This window comes from Pinus tabuliformis, chromosome 3_2, assembly GCF_031772625.1.
Source record: "Pinus tabuliformis cultivar Carrire ecotype Pingquan chromosome 3_2, CPIR1, whole genome shotgun sequence".
Classification (NCBI taxonomy): Eukaryota; Viridiplantae; Streptophyta; class Pinopsida; order Pinales; family Pinaceae; genus Pinus; species Pinus tabuliformis.
In genome coordinates this window covers 732,956,385-732,974,146 of record NC_142302.1, presented here as the reverse complement: position 1 = coordinate 732,974,146, position 17,762 = coordinate 732,956,385, and the positions used below count along the sequence as shown (strand labels likewise).

Below are 17,762 nucleotides of genomic sequence, written 5' to 3'. Positions count from 1 at the left end.
TGTATAAACCCCAAACATTGTATAAATATCCCTCCCCTTGGCATTATAGCCATATGTTCTCTGTCAGGGATCAAAATGACATCTGGTCACTTTGATAAACCTAAGTCTAACCCTCCTCCTCTCTTCTGAATCCATTTGGCCCATTAAAACCTTCATTTGCTAAGAAAACCTTGGAAAAAACTCTTTACCCATAACCCGCTTTGTATTATGAAATAACACAAAAACCCACTTTTTGCCATTTATCCAAAGTCTCCGCCAGCATTATTCCATTCCGAAAAAATACATTTAAAAACATTACAAAACACCATGTCCCTAAGTTTTTCCACCGGGCGCAAACTCCAAAAAATATGTTATTTTAATCCTTCCCCCGTGTCCGTATCATCCGATCAAATCATCAACCCGTCAACCGTCCGATCGTGCACTTTTGATCGGACGGCTATTATGAATATCGGGTTGGGCCCGAGGTCCGACATTTAGCACCCGAGAAACTGTCAGAGGGTGACGTCAGGCCTCTGCCACACGTCGCCCTCACAGCTTCTCGGGTCGGCCTCTGACAAAACCGTCGCCGTATTGTAAGCGGTCCGAGAAAACCATTACTGTTGTTCCGCTTACCACCTATTTTGCCGGGCTTGCGTCACCCCCACGTCAGAGCCACGTCACTGCCACCTCGCCGTCGCATCAACTCCTTCGTCCGCCCCCGCGCTGATATGGTCGCCACCTCACTATCCCCGTTGACCAATCGCAGCCTGCCACATCACCCGGTGACGTCATCCGACTCCGACCCCACCCGATGACGTCATGCTGATGTCATCCCAAAAATGCGCCAATATTGCCAAAAATCCATATTTAGGCCAAAATGTCATGTTTTTTCCACTTTTGGCAAAAGAAACTCTAGCTATTTCTGCATGCTGCTCACGTTCAAACGAGCGCCAACCTACTAAAGCTGATTCCAAGACCGTCGGCGCCTCCATTGCACCTGCATTTGCAACTCTTACCGGCGAAATTACTAGGTATTCCTCAAAATCATTCCATGAGCCTGGTTTTATCCGTATTTCCTCAAGCAAACTATTAAGAGACTGTAAAACACTGTTTTCACCATCAAATACACAGTGACTTGCACCCATTTTCAACCAATGAAGCCATAAACCTCCTGCAGAGCCGCATTTGACAAATTAAGCTGAATTCACAGCTAGTTCGCGCAGTCGTGAACTAGAAATTTCAATTGACCAGATTCACCACAGAAAATAGTCCTGGTCAGTCCTGCTACTGTTTTATCAATCCTTTAGACAGTATTTCAACTGATGTTTATTCAATTTGCCTTCTGTTTCTTACAATTCACTTCCATTGCAAGAAAACATTCCTCTCTGTTGTTCTGCTCGATTGAAACCGGTTCACCTACAGTTCAAAAGCTTCAGTAGCCATGGAGACACCAATAGCCCTGAATGTCCAGCCTTTGAATGCCCCTCATAGGGAAATAGCATGGAAAGCCCTGGGAGATGTGGATTATCAGATGTTAGATTGGTTTCCAATGGGTTCCAAGTTCAATATTCACATGCTCAATGAACTAAAAGCCCAACACCTTGGTGGAGCTGATATTTTAGGGATTTGGGACTCAAATTTGCCCATTTACAACCTCCCTCAAGTAAATGCCCTCCCAGATTTGATCCATAAATGCCAGGAATGCTATGATCCTTGCCAGAGAGCTGTTCTCAGTCCTACAGGCTCAGTTTTGTTCTTTATCACCCCAGAAACCATCAATGAGATGCTACATTTCCACTCTGCAAGGCCATTGACCCCTCTTTCCATGCTGGACTTAATAAAGAAGGGGAGGAATCTGTCAAGTGCCCAGATTACCAAAATTAACCAGTTATTTGTACAGCCAAGCTCTGAAACTATAAGGACTCCTCCTATTGGATATCACTACCTGAATGACTTGGTCAGAATGCTAGTGGATTTGATCAGCTATGTCCTGGGCTTTAAAGGAATTGAGGATATTGATGAAACTATAATGGCAATGATGTCCATATTTTCTCCTGGAAAGCCTCCAGCTGTACACTATGACTATGCCACTTATATTGCAGAGAAGATCCATGAATAGCTAATGAATCTACCACGGGAAAGGGTGTTCAGATACACCTCATACATCTACCACCTGTTCTTGTTTTATCAGCCAGACAGTTTCTCCATTCCCCTCAAGAAACTTAATCTCCAGGGGAATCCAAGGTCAGTTGTGTTTTGGACTCCAGTCTTCCATCATGTTTCTCAATCGCCATACACATACTGTGAATTTATAGACCTGTTCATTCACCCAGCTATGACATTGCTGTATGGTGTCCCTCCTCCAAGGTTAACCGATGACATGCAGAGAATTCTCCATCTCTCCAAATCCTACAGCATTGGTGATTGGTATTTTTACCAGCATCACACAGTAATCAGAGTATATGGTTGTGAGTTGGACCCTTTTAGGCTTCCAAGGTATGTCCCCATGAGACTTTTTGCCTTAGAATATTTCAGGCAGTTTGGATATGCTGACTACTTCCATTTGCAAAGCAAAAACAAGAAGGTACAACTGCAGGTAAGGAGCCAGCTAGGCCCTTTTTTGTACAACAAAAGAGAGGAGGGATGGAAGGAGGCAGATATGATCCTAGCAAGCCTCAAACTGCAAACCAGTTTCAAATGGTCACCTTATGACCGTAATCATTTTATTTCCCTCAGGAGGATAAAACACAAATTGGGTACCTATTCACATATTAAGCTGCCTCATATTGAAAAGTATGCAAATTCTTTAGGCTGGAAAGAGGGCACTCTAGAAGAGCCAATCTCTGGAGAGCAGATACTAGAGAGAGAGGCTAGGAATATGCAAAAAGAAGCTGACTTGGAAACTTGTGGATAGGTTTCCTTATCATATCAAAGGCAAATTGGAGCAGCTGCCTCTTCTTCAACAACACATCAGCAAGCTGCCATGGACAGTCAACAGACAGGCAGCAAAGGCAAAGGAAAGCAGGTGGAACAAGAGCAACCACCTCCCATGACTCAAGACCAAACAGATAAAGAAATGGAACAGCGAGAAACAGTGCAGCAACAGGAAGAGCAACAGCAACAACAGGAATCAAAGCAAAGAGTAGGGCAGCATGACATAGAGCAGCCCACACATCAAGAAGGGGCAGTTGAGGCACCAATTCTCACTGAGCAGCAGGCTCAAAACACAGTACCTCTTAGGCAAGAGGCAGTTAATGAAACCTCAGTCCTCCAAACTCCACAAAAGGAGGATGTAAGCAGGAAAAGGGATAGAGAGACTCCCTTGACTACATCAACAAGTCATGGTGAGAAGAGGCATAGGATGAATCCCCTTTCAGAGGAAGAGATGCCTATAGGGCAATCTTTGGGTATGGGCCCGCCCAGTTTGGAGGCATCTGCAAGTTCCTTCCAACAGGAACAAGAGAGGATAGTGGGAGGAGAAGTCAGCTCCTCTAGCCAGCAGAAAGAGGGTGAACTGAGCATTAAACAGCAGTTCATTGAAATAAAGAGAAGGAATGAGCCCATAAAGATACAGCTGTATAACCATTTGTTGAAAATGGCTCCCACCAACCAGCAGCGATTAATGTCTGCATATGATGTCCAGGAGGGCAAGATGATCATGAGTCACCTCATACCAACTACATTGCATTCACAGTCCCCTTTAGATTACTTAAGGACCAATCTTGAGGTCCTAGCCAAGGACATCCACCCGATGGATAAAATTGAGTTGCATAAACAAACATGTGAGATGGTCTATGCTTCCTTGGCAGACAAGACCTTGGATAACTACAGGCTAGAAAATAGCCTTAATAATACAGCTGCCCAACTTGAGTTGGAAAGGGCATCCTCACAAGCAAAGGACAACAGAATAAGGTCCTTAGAAGACATAATTATTGAGATTGGGCATGACCCCAAAGATATCAAGGGCATACAAGAAATATTAAAATTGAGGGATGCAGATATGGCAGCTTTAAGGAGAAAGATCAAACTCCCAGCCACAATTCACCCTCAAACAGATGAAGTAGATCAACAAAGGCATGATCAAGATGCTACAGCTTTGCTGGTGTCTCTCTACAAGCAGCTTATCCAGACACAAGAAAAGCTGGGAGAATCAGAGGCTGCACAAGCAGCATTACAAGCAACTCTGAAACAAAGAGAAGAAGGTCAGACCTCCCAGCCTCCTCCTCAAATCATTAACCTTGAGGAAGCTGCTCCAATTACTACTCCTCCTCCTCAACAGACTGAAAAGGCAGCACCATCTACTTCAGCACCACCAACAACAGAGCAGGCCCCTAGCTTGGATATGCAAAAGCTAAGAAATGAGATTCAGGCCCTGGAAGCTCAAATGACAGAATTGAATGAGACCAGGGAGAAATTGGCCAAAGTAAATGACATATATGACAAATCCAAGCAGTCTGTGGCAGAAAAGGGCAGGGAGATAAAAGCCCTCAAGGACAGGATCAAAGAGCTAGAGAATGAGCTCAAATTAGATAAGGTTGTAGCTGAGCTTAAAATAGTGCTGTGGGCTAATATTGGCCAATCTATTAATGACCAATGGCAGTATATTGAAACAATCCATGAGCAGTTAGAGCTCATTCCAAAAGCACAGACTGAAATTCAAAGATCAAGAGCTGCTCTAAGCAATATGCCTGAAATTGCCACCAGGATGATTAATGTGCTTAACAATAGAACAAGCACTCAGTTGGCTACCATGGGAATTTCAAACAGAACTGAGCACATTCAGCTAATCAAGAGGGTTCTTACACTGAGAAACTTGGTGCAGACATTAGAGAGAAGAACCCAGGACATGTAGACTGAGGTAAACAGGTTTTTGGAGAAGTTTCAGGTATTAGAAAACAGAGGGCTCCCTAGCTTACTGAACAGCGCAGGGAGACTGTTCACACATGAGCAATATGCCAAAAGGGTTAATGCATTTTCCACAAGTCAGATCAATGAGAAGCCCAGCACTTCAGAGGAAACAGGGCCAGCCACAGGACAGACTCTCTACAACAGAGTAGAAAGTTTATTTTTTATAATGAATGAAATTAAACACCTGTTTGAAGTGCCTCCAAATTTTTATAAATATACAGAGGCAGAGGAGACTATGGATGCAATTCTCAGGCATCAGCTACCTACACTAGAATGGTGGACTAAGGCAATACAGATGATTTTAAAAATAGGAAGCCATTCAATAAATTTTGTTCACGGAAAATGCAAATTGTCATACACAGGACAGTTTAAAAAGAATCAGCATGCATTAAAGATAAAAGCTGAGCCAACTCAGCAGAAGTCTTGGCCAACAAAGCAAGGTGGGAAGCTACAGGTGTCCAGGTCGAGAAGCTACCGCAAAGCAACTCCAAAAGCGCATTTCTCAGCATTAATGCAGATCACTCCAACTGACTCAGTGGCCTCCAAAGGCCAAAATATCTTCTGACAGGCATAAAGATGCATTTACTTTGTATTCAATGATGTAATAACTTTCTTATCTAATATCTTGAAAAGTTGGTGAACGCATTCATTTCTGAGATAACTTAGCACTCAGATATTTTGTACAACCGATTGTATATATTTGCCCCTCGCACAAGCTTGCAGGGTTGTTGTTGATTTCTCTTGAAGAAGTTCTTATGTTGTAATCCTTTCAGAGTTTAATAAAGAAAGTGATGGAATTTCTCAAAGTTCTGAAGTGTTGAATGCGTTCTGGTGTCTGTTGAAAACTGCAGGATTCCTGTGTACCTCGCAATACAATAAGTTTTTCTGTAACTCTCTTTTTTATGTACTTCAATCTGTTACAATCCATATATGTTTCTAATTCCTAAGTATTTAGCAACAAAGAAAAAGAATAACCTTCAGGATTTATTCATGCAATACCCTGAGTTCAATCTATGTTGTTAATGAATGTTTTCTTCAGCTATAATCTTGATAAGTGTAATTCTTAATTGCTGCACTTTCAGAATATATCTTTCACAGTGACCTTTGTTTCAGGAATTCAAGTTTGCTCCTGAGCAACATGTTTCACTTTCACATCACCGGCTTAATGGAGAATTCTTAATTGCTTTCTGTTAGCTGACCATACATCACCACTTAAGTTTAAATTTTGTTTGTTTGAGATACCCAATAGGCCCTGCAGTCTGAACATCATCATTCCAGCCTTTCAAAACATTTCACAGCTCTAGACTCCATTGCCCAATGATATACTACTGTCTGAACACTACATCTTAAGCACTGAAAGAAGTCCTTCAACCAAAACACAAACTAAAAACCTGAGCATAATAACTAGCCTAAAACACTATCAGAACAGAGACAAATTATAAAGAGAGAGCCCTCTCTGATTACAGTTTGGCTAGAAACTGTAATCCAAAGATTGGTTAGTGGTTACCCCGGCCGTATTCCCTTGGGAGTCATAGGGAACAACTTGGGTGTTAACAGTTTCCATAAGTCAAAATAATGAATAATATTAATGAAAATATCATAATAATAATAAAGTTGTATATATTTAAATAACTTATTCATAAAATTATGTATCTTATGTTTAATAAAACTATTTTAGAAAATTCTTGCTACACAATCTTCACAAGTATTTTACTATACATTACTATAATTTGAGACATAATAAGTTTATTCTTACTAATAATGAAGTACAATGTTTGATGTAATAAAAAAAAAAAAAAATTATGATTAAATCTTACATATTAAGAAATATGCCTTGCAAATTGTTAGTAATTAATTTAGGATAATATATGACTTATTATAATAAAAAAAGAGAAGCTCAAAGTAATTAAATAGATTAAGGAATTATAGAGATATAATGCATAATTGCTAAAGTAAGTATTAATATCCATATTCACATTGAGTGAATAGTTATTATAAAAAAGAGGAAGGTTTTGGAGAAATCTATTTACATTACAAGTTTTCTTAATAATTATTGAATTTTGTCCTAAGTGAGGTGAATGTGTTTGGATAATCGCAAGCTTAGTTCAAAGTTTAATTCCCAATTCGTCTGAGTTGCTTCTCTTTGACTTAATTTTGTTATTATCAATACATGAACCATTAACAATTATAAAAATATGATTTCCTTTATTGAAACTCAAGGTTTAGTTGGACTCAATGTGTTTCTTATGTGTTTGAGGAAATGGATAGGTCAAACCTAGATAATAACTATGCTTAATGCTTCCACAATAATGTCTATGATTTTAAAGTATGTAAGTACATATTTTAATGAAATATATGAAAATCTATATTTTTATTGTTTTTCCTAATAAAAACTACTCAGCCTTTTGAAGGTATTGTAATTTTCCAAATGGGTTTTGATGTAGGTTTCATGAATTGCAATCCTATATAAATTGATTCTAAGAATTTAAATCGACCTACCAAAATCTAAACCTAAAATTTTAACATAAAATACAACTCGATTGACAATGTTTCCATAAGTCAAAAGTTTTATGAACTTACATTTTTTCAACAATATGGACTTTTCTAGTAATTTTAATATTCTATAGTTGTCAATGTTAACAATGAACCCCAAAGAAATGAATTGACCTACTTTTAAAGAAAAAATCTATGGTAATCTAGATTGCATTTGCATATTCATAAGCATTAATCACTACATCAATATTGCTAAAATTTCAATCAATGATCTGGAATGCTCAGAAAAAGCAAAGGGAGGTATGCAAGTCTTCATTTAAATTTCTTGACATGTCAATACATATAAATTTAAAGATATAACTATGAAATCATGAAGACAATCAAACCTAGATATATCTATTGACATCCAATATGTAAATGCAATATGTAAATCTCCATGGATATATCTTTTGACATCCAATAGGTAAATCTCCATGGATATATCTATTAACGGCCAACATCCAAATCTCCATGTTTAATGTCTAGAGAGAGGCACATTCACATTTAGTTATGTTTGTCATGTTAATTAGATCAAAAATCCTAATGATTCGATTGACAACAACCTCGTGGATGGAATAGCCTTGGAATGGACAACCCAAACATTGTTGATGAAGAGGACATGTCACACATTGTAAGCCCCAATGATATATATGGGCAACCAAGAAGAAGAATAAGAAATATTGAACCCACCAAAAGTCTTAGTAAATCATTACAACACAATAAAATAAACATATCATGATAATGCATCATAGTTATCATAATTAAGAAAGAACAAAATAATGCATCATAGTTATCATAGTTAAATTAGAACAAAATAATAATAGAGACACCACATAACCAAAATTCTAATTAATATGTGTAAACATCATTACCTCGCTAACATAAATTAATAATAATTAATTGTTACCCTTCATTAAAAAAACAAAATAACAAAATATAAATTTTAACCAAACTAGAACTGTTTTGAGACTGAACTGAAACATAGAAAACATTTTCCAAAACTTTTATAACAAGAATTCAAACGGTTTGGAAATGAAAACAAAATGCAGAAAACTTTGAAGGAAAATGTTATTAATGAATATAAACTGAGAGTGTTTTGATGCTAAAGTGAAACGTACTGAATTTTATCAAAAATAATTATATATCAACTCAAGTTAAAATAAATCAGATAATTTTGGGGCTCGACATTCAGAGATTAAGGATTTTAAAATTCATGTGTCCACACATGGAACACTACGTTACCATTATCATTCATGTAACCTAAAACTAGACGTGGAACCAGAGTAATGCTTATAGTGTTGATCTGCCTAATCATTTAATAGAAAAAATAATAACGGTTTTTATATTTTTTTTGGTCCTCTAGTACGTGGATGTTATATTTTATTGAATCTTTGTTTGGTTTCTTGCAAATAAAATATAGCTAGGTAAGAGCTTATCCTGGTCTAATGCCCTTGGGTTGGAGGGTTTGGGGTTAGGTTGTTATCCGGTCCTTAGTACATTGTACTCTGATGACTTCTCGGCTTGTTGACAGCATTTTGTAATTCGAATGGTTAGGGTTTCAAAAGGTTTCTTCTTCTGATAGGTTTTTCTTATGAAGGTGTTGTTTTCAGTACAAGCTCTGTGCTTCCTATCACACAAGAATATGTATCTCCAGCTAGTCATGTTTTCATGGAGTTTAATTTCGGGGTTTCAAGTTGTAGCACTTTGAAATATTTCTCTGTTAAAAATGTATGTCCTGTTGAAAATGATGAGAGTCGTGCCTCATGCTTTGTACTCTTTTCTAATATGTCAATATAACTTTCATATTTGATCTTCCAGTTAAGCTCGCCCGATTTCTGGGTTGGAACTATTCAGTTAAAATGTATTGCTTAAACTTATGAGCTTTTATTTGGAAGAGGTGGCCTCGGCCTCTAGAAAGTTTTGTTTATAATTTACAAATTTATATGCTAGCTATGTTGTATTTTGATAACTGCATTTGGCTTTAATTGTTCAAACAGGGTTCTGGTTTGTAAAACTTAAGGCCTGTTGCAAGTATCATGAATTTGTTTTTCTTTAGTTCCAAATGTTCTTTTACAAAATCGCCCTCTAATTCTATAAATTACATTAAATGTGAGGGTTACATTCCTCCCAAGGTTTTGTTTGGGGTTGGACTAGGTTTGTCGTTATGTCCCCGTTCCAGGGACCCTTGAACTCTTTCGTGGTTCATAGTCTCTGTTTGGGCATAATGACCCCCAACTGTCGCAAACCTTGGATATCGCATACCCTGGGCGAGATAACTGCTCCAGTACGTGGATGTTATATTTTATTGAATCTGTGTTTAGTTTCTTGCAAATAAAATATTGTTAACAAGCCTTTACTGGGTTAATTTAAACTATTTTGCTAGTTCGTGTTTGGATAAACATAGAGAATTTTTTCTGCTTCTACAGTTTCTATTGTAACTATTCCTGTTTATTTGTTTAGTTTTGAAAACTTTCATTTATAATAGCCCAGGTGGCCCTTTCAATAAAATATTCTCCTCATAACTATGATGCATTATCATGATATGTTTATTTTCTCATGTTGTAATGATTTACTAAGACTTTTGGTGTGTTCAATATTTCTTATTCTTCTTCTTGGTTGCCCCTAATGTTGGAAAGGAAATGTTGTAAGGTGATAGAATAGGTAAGAGTAGTAAAGAAGAATGGAAACTATAGATGAGGCCATGCATATAGCTGGAGGATATGGCACTGGTGGTGGGAATCAATAAATCTATTTTTGATTGTACAAAAATTTACTATATGAAAATGTTGGAGCCAAATCTAGCACCAGACAAATCAGGGTCATCATTGAAATATTGCCTGCATATTTCTTGTTTGAACTCTGGATCCTAAAAAAATTCCCTTAGATTCAATTCATCTACCTTGATAACAACTACTAAACAACCCTTTCATACATCAAGCAGCCCTCAATCTATAGAACCAAAACTTACTCGGCTCATGCGACAAACTCTGACCATTTGCTCCATTTGCAATCAAACAAGATTTTATTCTTGAATGAATAAACGTAGCATTATAGGCTTCGAAATCCATTTTGGAAAGATTTATGTTTCATCCTCTAGAAACATCTATAAGGATGGGAGTGCAAGGACTAGCTAGTAATTCCATAACATAGGTTGAAATTTCAACTCACAGATTTGGCATCACAAATCAAGGTTTCTGCTTTGTCCAATCACTGTTGTCCGCAATTTTTCCAGGCCCTTTTCCACTTATCTTCCCAAAATATACCTTGGCTAAGATTCCTTTGAAATTGTTGATCCCCTCACTAAAACTCTTAGATTGTCTTTGGGAGGGATAGCCACTAGTTGTGTTATGCTACTGTGATAGAAAGGGAAAGCTGGAGGAGGAGAATATGATGTGGTAAGAGTAGGTTTATTGTGACAACACAGTGTTAGAGTGCAAAGGGCACACATTTGATGCCCACAGCCCTAAACTTCAATGATACACAATTGATCAAAGAAAATGCAACAAACCTCAGATTCACTAGCATCAGAAATGTTATCTTCATTGTCATCTTCTTGATCACTGGAAGAAGACAATGAAGAGGCAGCTCCAAACATAATGCTTTCCTCCTTGGCTCAATTGGCCTCCATAAGGGCCTTTTCTAACAAGATCTTAGCCTCTGAATTGACTTGTTTATGAATTTCCAGGGTCTAGGCCAAACCAATGGTTCTGCAGAACTGGGATTCAGTAACGCTACACAGGGAGTGTGTTTGTACTTAAGGGCTACCACATATTGTATGAGTCTAGACGCATCTCACTGAATGCAGTCAAAACCCCAAGACAATAATTCTCACAAAGAATCCAAGCAGCCTCCTCGAGCAACAAGGTGCAAAGGCGTGATCCCTGGTCCTCCATGAGCTCCAATGGTTGCACACACTAAAACCATTTCTCATTAGCATCTGAGCAACCCCTACATGTTTCATTTGAGCTAAAAGGTGTAATGAAGTAGCTCTAATCACATCTCTCATGTTTACAAACCGGGAAAATCCCCAAGACTTTGCAACAAGAGTAGACTGGACAGCTGAGAGAATGGCTTCCAAGAAATTAGTGTGCCCATAATTTGCAACATAATGCAAGCAAGTTCTCTGATGCAACGACTCAAACAGTAGTATATTTGCACTAGCTTGCAGAAGCCTCTCAATGCAGGAAACCTTCCCATACATGGTGGCCATCATCAAAGGAGTCTGTTTGTTGCGACTTAGGGCATCAAGATGAAAATTCTAGTCCAATAGATATGACAGGACATCAATCTGGCCATTTCCAGTAGTAATATGCAATGAAAACATCGTTTCATAGACTGTGGTCTCTGAGATCAAATGGGGCTCTTGCTCAAGAGCAGCCTCCACCCTTTGCAAATCCCCTTCCTGGACGGCAGAGAAGAAGGCATGCTCATTGGAGACACTACAGCTCAGAGCCTGACCCATTTATTACCAAATCTTGCCCGCTGAATCCCGAATGCCCTGAGCCCCTTATCAACACCTCTCATGAATTTGAATCCTCAAAAATATAACTCGGGACTGTTGAAACCAACCATGTAATCAATTAGTGAATCCCATCTCTGTTGCATCATCAAAAGTCAGATCCACCAAAAGAACAAATAGCCAGCTACAACAGGTTTTTAAACATGCATATTTAATGATATTATCTATCTGCCAAGTTCCATGTGCAAATAGTTTTATATCCACTTACAACTAGAAAGCAATCCAAAGTAGTATGGATTATTTTAAGTTCAAAGGTCTCATGAGCTACTATACTACAGATTCCATTATTTTTTTGTCAAACTTCAAAAAACAGAAAATCAAAAATTAGCGCGCACTTGACACAATACCAGCGCCTATGTAGAACGAATTTAGCTAAATTTTCACCAAGAAATCATGCCACAAAATTAATTACTATGGAGAATTCAATGAGGATCAAAGAATTAAAGGGAGTTTCAGCTCTTTTTCATTTCCCAAGTCCTAACAAATCTTCAGAACTAAATTGGAAACGAGAGTAAAAGTAGCTTTAGATGCAACACAGGGTAGGTTTTTCATGTCCTCTTTTCTGTGATGTATTTTATAAAAATTTAAACGTTAGTAGATGTCTATTGTATGCGCCTATTGTATACTTCAAAAGGAAAATGACATACTTTTCATGCAATTTCTTATGTAGATTTCTACTTTTATCTCTTAAAGGGAATTAATGCATAACAATATCTCCATTTTTTTTCAAAGGATTGGTATACATGCATATTTTTCATGCAATTTCCTATGTAGATTTCTACTTTTATCTCTTAAAGGGAATTAATGCATAACAATATTTGCATTTTTTCAAAGGATTGGAATGCATGCATGTAGATTGTACCCTAAAGATTATTCACGGGATGTGAAAACAACGAACATTCTTCTAGACAGCGATTTGAAAGGAAACCTTGGTGACTTTGGTCTTTCAAAGGTATGGATGGATGAGGAAGATGGGCAACCTTCTTATGTTTCCACTATAGTGAAAGGAACTATGGGATACCTTGATCCAGAGTATATCACACACGTAAATTGTGAATAAAAATATGGCTTTAATAGTGATTTGGAAATCATTGCATATTAAATGCCATTATAAGCCATAAGCAAAATTGTGAATGGCAATATATCTTTACTGAGACAAATCCAAATCTAACAAGAATGGATGTGAAGTAGAAAATCCTTGTCAAAGCTAATACATTTGAAAAATAAATATATCTATAGATATACTTATAAATGCGATATTCAAAATATGGAAACCTTATAGATATGCTTATAAATGTGATATTCACAATATGGAAACCTTATAAATGAAATATTGACAGTATGGAAACTTCAGGAAGATTGGGGACCCAAATATTACTTTGTTTGGTCCTACGTATCGGAGGATCCATCTTGACCAAGAAAACCTTCAGATGTGTATGCAGAAATTGAGACCTTGTTGCAGAAGATAAGGTGTTTTAAACATGATTCTGCTCCAAAAGTTGTAGCAGGGTTGTCTTTTGGTTTGACAATGTTTTCTTTGTAATATTTTCTTCTTCCTCTCCACTATAATCTATAAGGATCTGAAAAAAATGAGAAAACAAACAGGTTATGCGATGTTGTGCAAAATTAGCAAAGGACTATGTTCATCACAAAGTACACGAACAAACTGAAACTTGTTCTCAGATCAAGCAAGAAGTATATATCTGTTGAGCATGGGATGGAAATAAAAATAGATAAGGAATACTGGAAAGAAAATTTTCTAGCAAAAAGGGCCCATGGATGTTGATCTTATTCATTATGAATGATGTCATAGTGTTTCGTGTTTTCCATTTGCAGGTATAATGTTTGGATCTAGTTCAACCCACAATACATGTTTACAGAATTTATATGGAAAAAACTTTATGAGCAATACAATGATCTCAAGAGTTCATGTTGAGAAACATTCTCATATTTTATGAACTAACTTTTCTAAAATGTCTTGTTGCATAAGCAAAAACCTGATAGATATAAAGAAAATATTCACAATTTCAAAAGCTTAAGTAAAACCATATAGTATCTTCTCTTCATAGAGGTGGCTTCTGCAAGATCTTTCAGATAGAATCTTAGCTATTTGAGCAGAGCTCGGGACAAAGAACTCACGTATTGTCGCTAGACTTTGATCAACTATGATTAAAGCATTCAACAGAGTCATTTATCCAAAGGTATGTTCCCAAGTTTCAGTATTCAAGTGCCAGATATATAATAATAAGAGTTTATGATATTGTCAAGTTTCAAGCCATAATCATATATTTATGAATATCATATCATAGGTTGAAATATGAGAAATTGGGGCTTCTTCCATCCTTTTCCATTGCTGCTTTGTGTTGATATTATTTGGCTCAATAGTTCATGATGAAAATAGTTTTACATCCACTTACGACTGGAAAGCAATCCTATGTAGAACGAATTTAGGTAAATTTTCACCAAGAAATCGTGCCACAAAATTAATTATTGTGAAGAATTCAACGAGGATCAAAGAATTAAAGGGAGCTTTAGCTCTGTTTCATTTCCCAGGTCCTAACACAACTTCAGAGGTAAATTGGGAAACAAGAGTAAAAATAGCTTTAAATGCAACACAAGGTAGTTTTTCATGTCCTCTTTTCTGTGATGTACTTTATAAATTTTTAAACATCGGTAGATGTCTACTGTATGCTTCAAAAGGAAACCAACATATTTTTCGTGCAATTTCTTATGTATATTTCTACTTTTATCACTTAAAGGGAATTAATGCATAACACTATCTCCATTTTTATTCAAAGGATTGGAATACATGCACGTAGATTGTACCCCGAAGATTATTAATTGGGATTTGAAAGCAATGAACATTCTTCTAGACAATCTATCACATGATGCCTGTGAGTTGACACCCTTTTAAATTTGGGCAATGCTACATCCACAGGCTTAACCACTTACCAATATGCAAAACTGTTTTTTTTTTCTCTCCATACGAATGCATTTTGTATTGACTGTCTATTTTGGTTTCATGGTTTTTTTTGGCTTTGGTTGTAGGTACCATGCGGCTTCCTCCACATCTAAGCTCTTCAAGCGCTTTGCCCTATTTCTTCTCCCAAAATCTATTAGCATGATCTGTTGACTGATCTTTTGTTATGTACTTGACGCGCGAATAATATTGAAGAACTCAAAAGATTTATGGATTGGGTTTGATTAATTGCTGCAATATCAAGTTCAATGTGAGTACCTTGAATGGCCCTCTCTTTGTGGGAAAATCGTTGATTTCAGGAAGTTGTCCCCGAGTTGAGGCCCTTTTAAATCTGGGCAGTGTTGCATCTGCGGGCTTACCCACTTACCAATATGTGCTGCCGACTTACGGCATTTCCATTGCAACATTGAAACATTCCTTGCAATTGCACCACATGTTGCAATGGGAACGCCATAAGGCAAGAGCGTAAGAAAGAGAGAAGATGGAAGTCAAAATTCTATGCAACTTTATTTATTTAGTGTGTGTGTGAAAAAAACTTCCAAATTTCTATTTTGCATAATATAGTCATATCATGGATTATAATTGCAATATTGGTTCATTACTAAAATCACCATTTGTAAAATTAATAAACTATTTTATCGAAAGTTTCATCATTTCAATATATATGATTTATTTTAGGTTTGAATGGATATAAGAGAGAGAAATTTTGTTGTTGCTATTATCATTCTTATTTTTAAAGTAACATTTTTAATTATTTTTAAAGTAACATTTTAAATAAAAAGAATGATTATTTTTAAAATAACAATTTTAATGAAATAAATGATTATAGAATTATATTGTTAAATTTAGAAGAGAAAACAATTTTATTAAATAATTTTACTAATATTTTTTAAGTTGTCTTAAATATTAGAGATGTAATTAGATTTTGGAAATCCATTTTATAAAGTAGTTACGTTTTTAAATTTATAGTTACACCAACTAATACATTTGATGCTTTAACCAATGTTTAAAAAAACATAATCGATGTTTAAAAAAAATACTATTTAACGTGGGAAATTAAACCAATCTAATTTCATATTAAATCTATATCTACCAAACCCAAAAAAAAAACCTTGATAATATGAATAAATAAGTGAATCTTGTTATGCTACCCTAATCTTACCAGTGACATAAACTTGAGTAAATCTTGTGAGGCTTTCTGTTTTCATTTCGTAGGTGATTGCCTATCTAATCTATTTTGATTTGGCCATTCATTTTAGTTTGATATTTCAACATGGAATGGAAACGAGAAAGAGACTACGAAAGAGGGAGTAGAAATATAAGTGATGATGATCCAAGAGGATCCAATCCAGATGAACATTTCTCTGATAGTCACATGGAAGAAGTAGGTCGTCGTGAGGAAGAAGCTATTATATTGGACGGATTGCCTCTTTTTCGTGAGAATGAGGTCGTTATACAAGAAGTTGTTCGGATAGTCAGTCAAGATATTCATGTGGCCGGTAATATGACTGTTCGAGATATTGTAGCAGAGGATCCGTTGTTGGTTGTGTCTGAGAATACTGAGATAGCCGCCAATGATGATCAAACACAAGAAATCGAAGCAACTCATGTTCAGCCTGTGTTATGGAAGAACCAGTGGAACAACAACTGATACGAGAAATAACATGTGGTAATCTGGAGTTCATAAGAAGGCTACGTGATGTTGTTGAAGTCCATCGCCAGACTAATCTTGAGGTACGATCTCTTATTGAATGCCTCACAACCTATCATAACAGTAATAGAATGCCCCGTCCGGCATTGCCTACCATAAGAATTTTAGAACCCGGTCATAAATGAATTGATTTTATCATAGATACTAACCGAGCCATGAGTAGCCATTCCAAAAACTGTACTCGACTCCAAATCTGAATCAACCCGCTTGAACTTGCTTCCATGAGAGTTAGCGTGTAGCTTGTTTCCTTTTAAAACATCGCCCTCTTCATTCTCCACTCCATTAACCATCACCTCCATCTGCGCATCCTCTGGTTCCTTCGAGGCTATCTGTGCTCCCAACTCCATTTTCTTCCACTTCCAAATATCGAGTTGTAACATAACACAAACATATGACACCCATATGCCATTTTATAAAGGGTTTGCAGTGCCTCTGCTTGGCGTAATTGGAATGTTAATTGGAATTGGATTTGGAATGTTAATTGAATTCCAAAAGGCTTGTCGCCTTGTTTCCTGGAAATTGTATGAATATTCAAAACACGTTCAAAGAAAAAAAAATTCAAAACAAAGTAAAAATTGTCGACTGAAACAAAATTTGTTGCGGCCATCTCCCAGCGTATAGAGAATATTGGGGAGGCTCTCTCAATGACTTTTGTGGAAAAACTATCACAGTTGTTGGTAATTTCTGATAATTCCAAACAAAAATGAACATGGAATAATGCTCTGTTTTAACACAGGAAACATATTTTTTACACTTGCACAAAGAAACTTGTATTCATTACTAAAACCAACTGTTACAAGAAAAAAAAACTTCCTCTGCCTGAGGGATTACAACAGGAACACTTCAGATGTTGTTCCAGAACTTCACTCTATCTCTCCAAACAAACAACACTGCTGAAACACTACTGTGCATTACAAAACAAAACTCTGCCTTTGTTGTATATTTTTCACACCTTAGTCACACGCTGCTGCGTATTTCATTTTCATTCTCTCAACGAACAAAAACAACATTACATTGCATCACACTGCTATATAAAATTTCCTACATTCACTGTGGCGAGTTTTTTCTTATTCCAATACATTCACAAAAACTAGACATTCACGCTCTGCTGCATTTTGCCCTCTTTTTCGTTC

The 17,762-nt window shown here is 36.8% G+C and overlaps 1 pseudogene; it reads right to left on the bottom strand.

Annotated features, from left to right (window-relative positions):
* Positions 1–10,604: 10,604 nt before the first annotated feature.
* Positions 10,605–11,881, bottom strand: LOC149182703 (putative E3 ubiquitin-protein ligase XBAT31 pseudogene; annotated as a pseudogene).
* Positions 11,882–17,762: the final 5,881 nt, after the last annotated feature.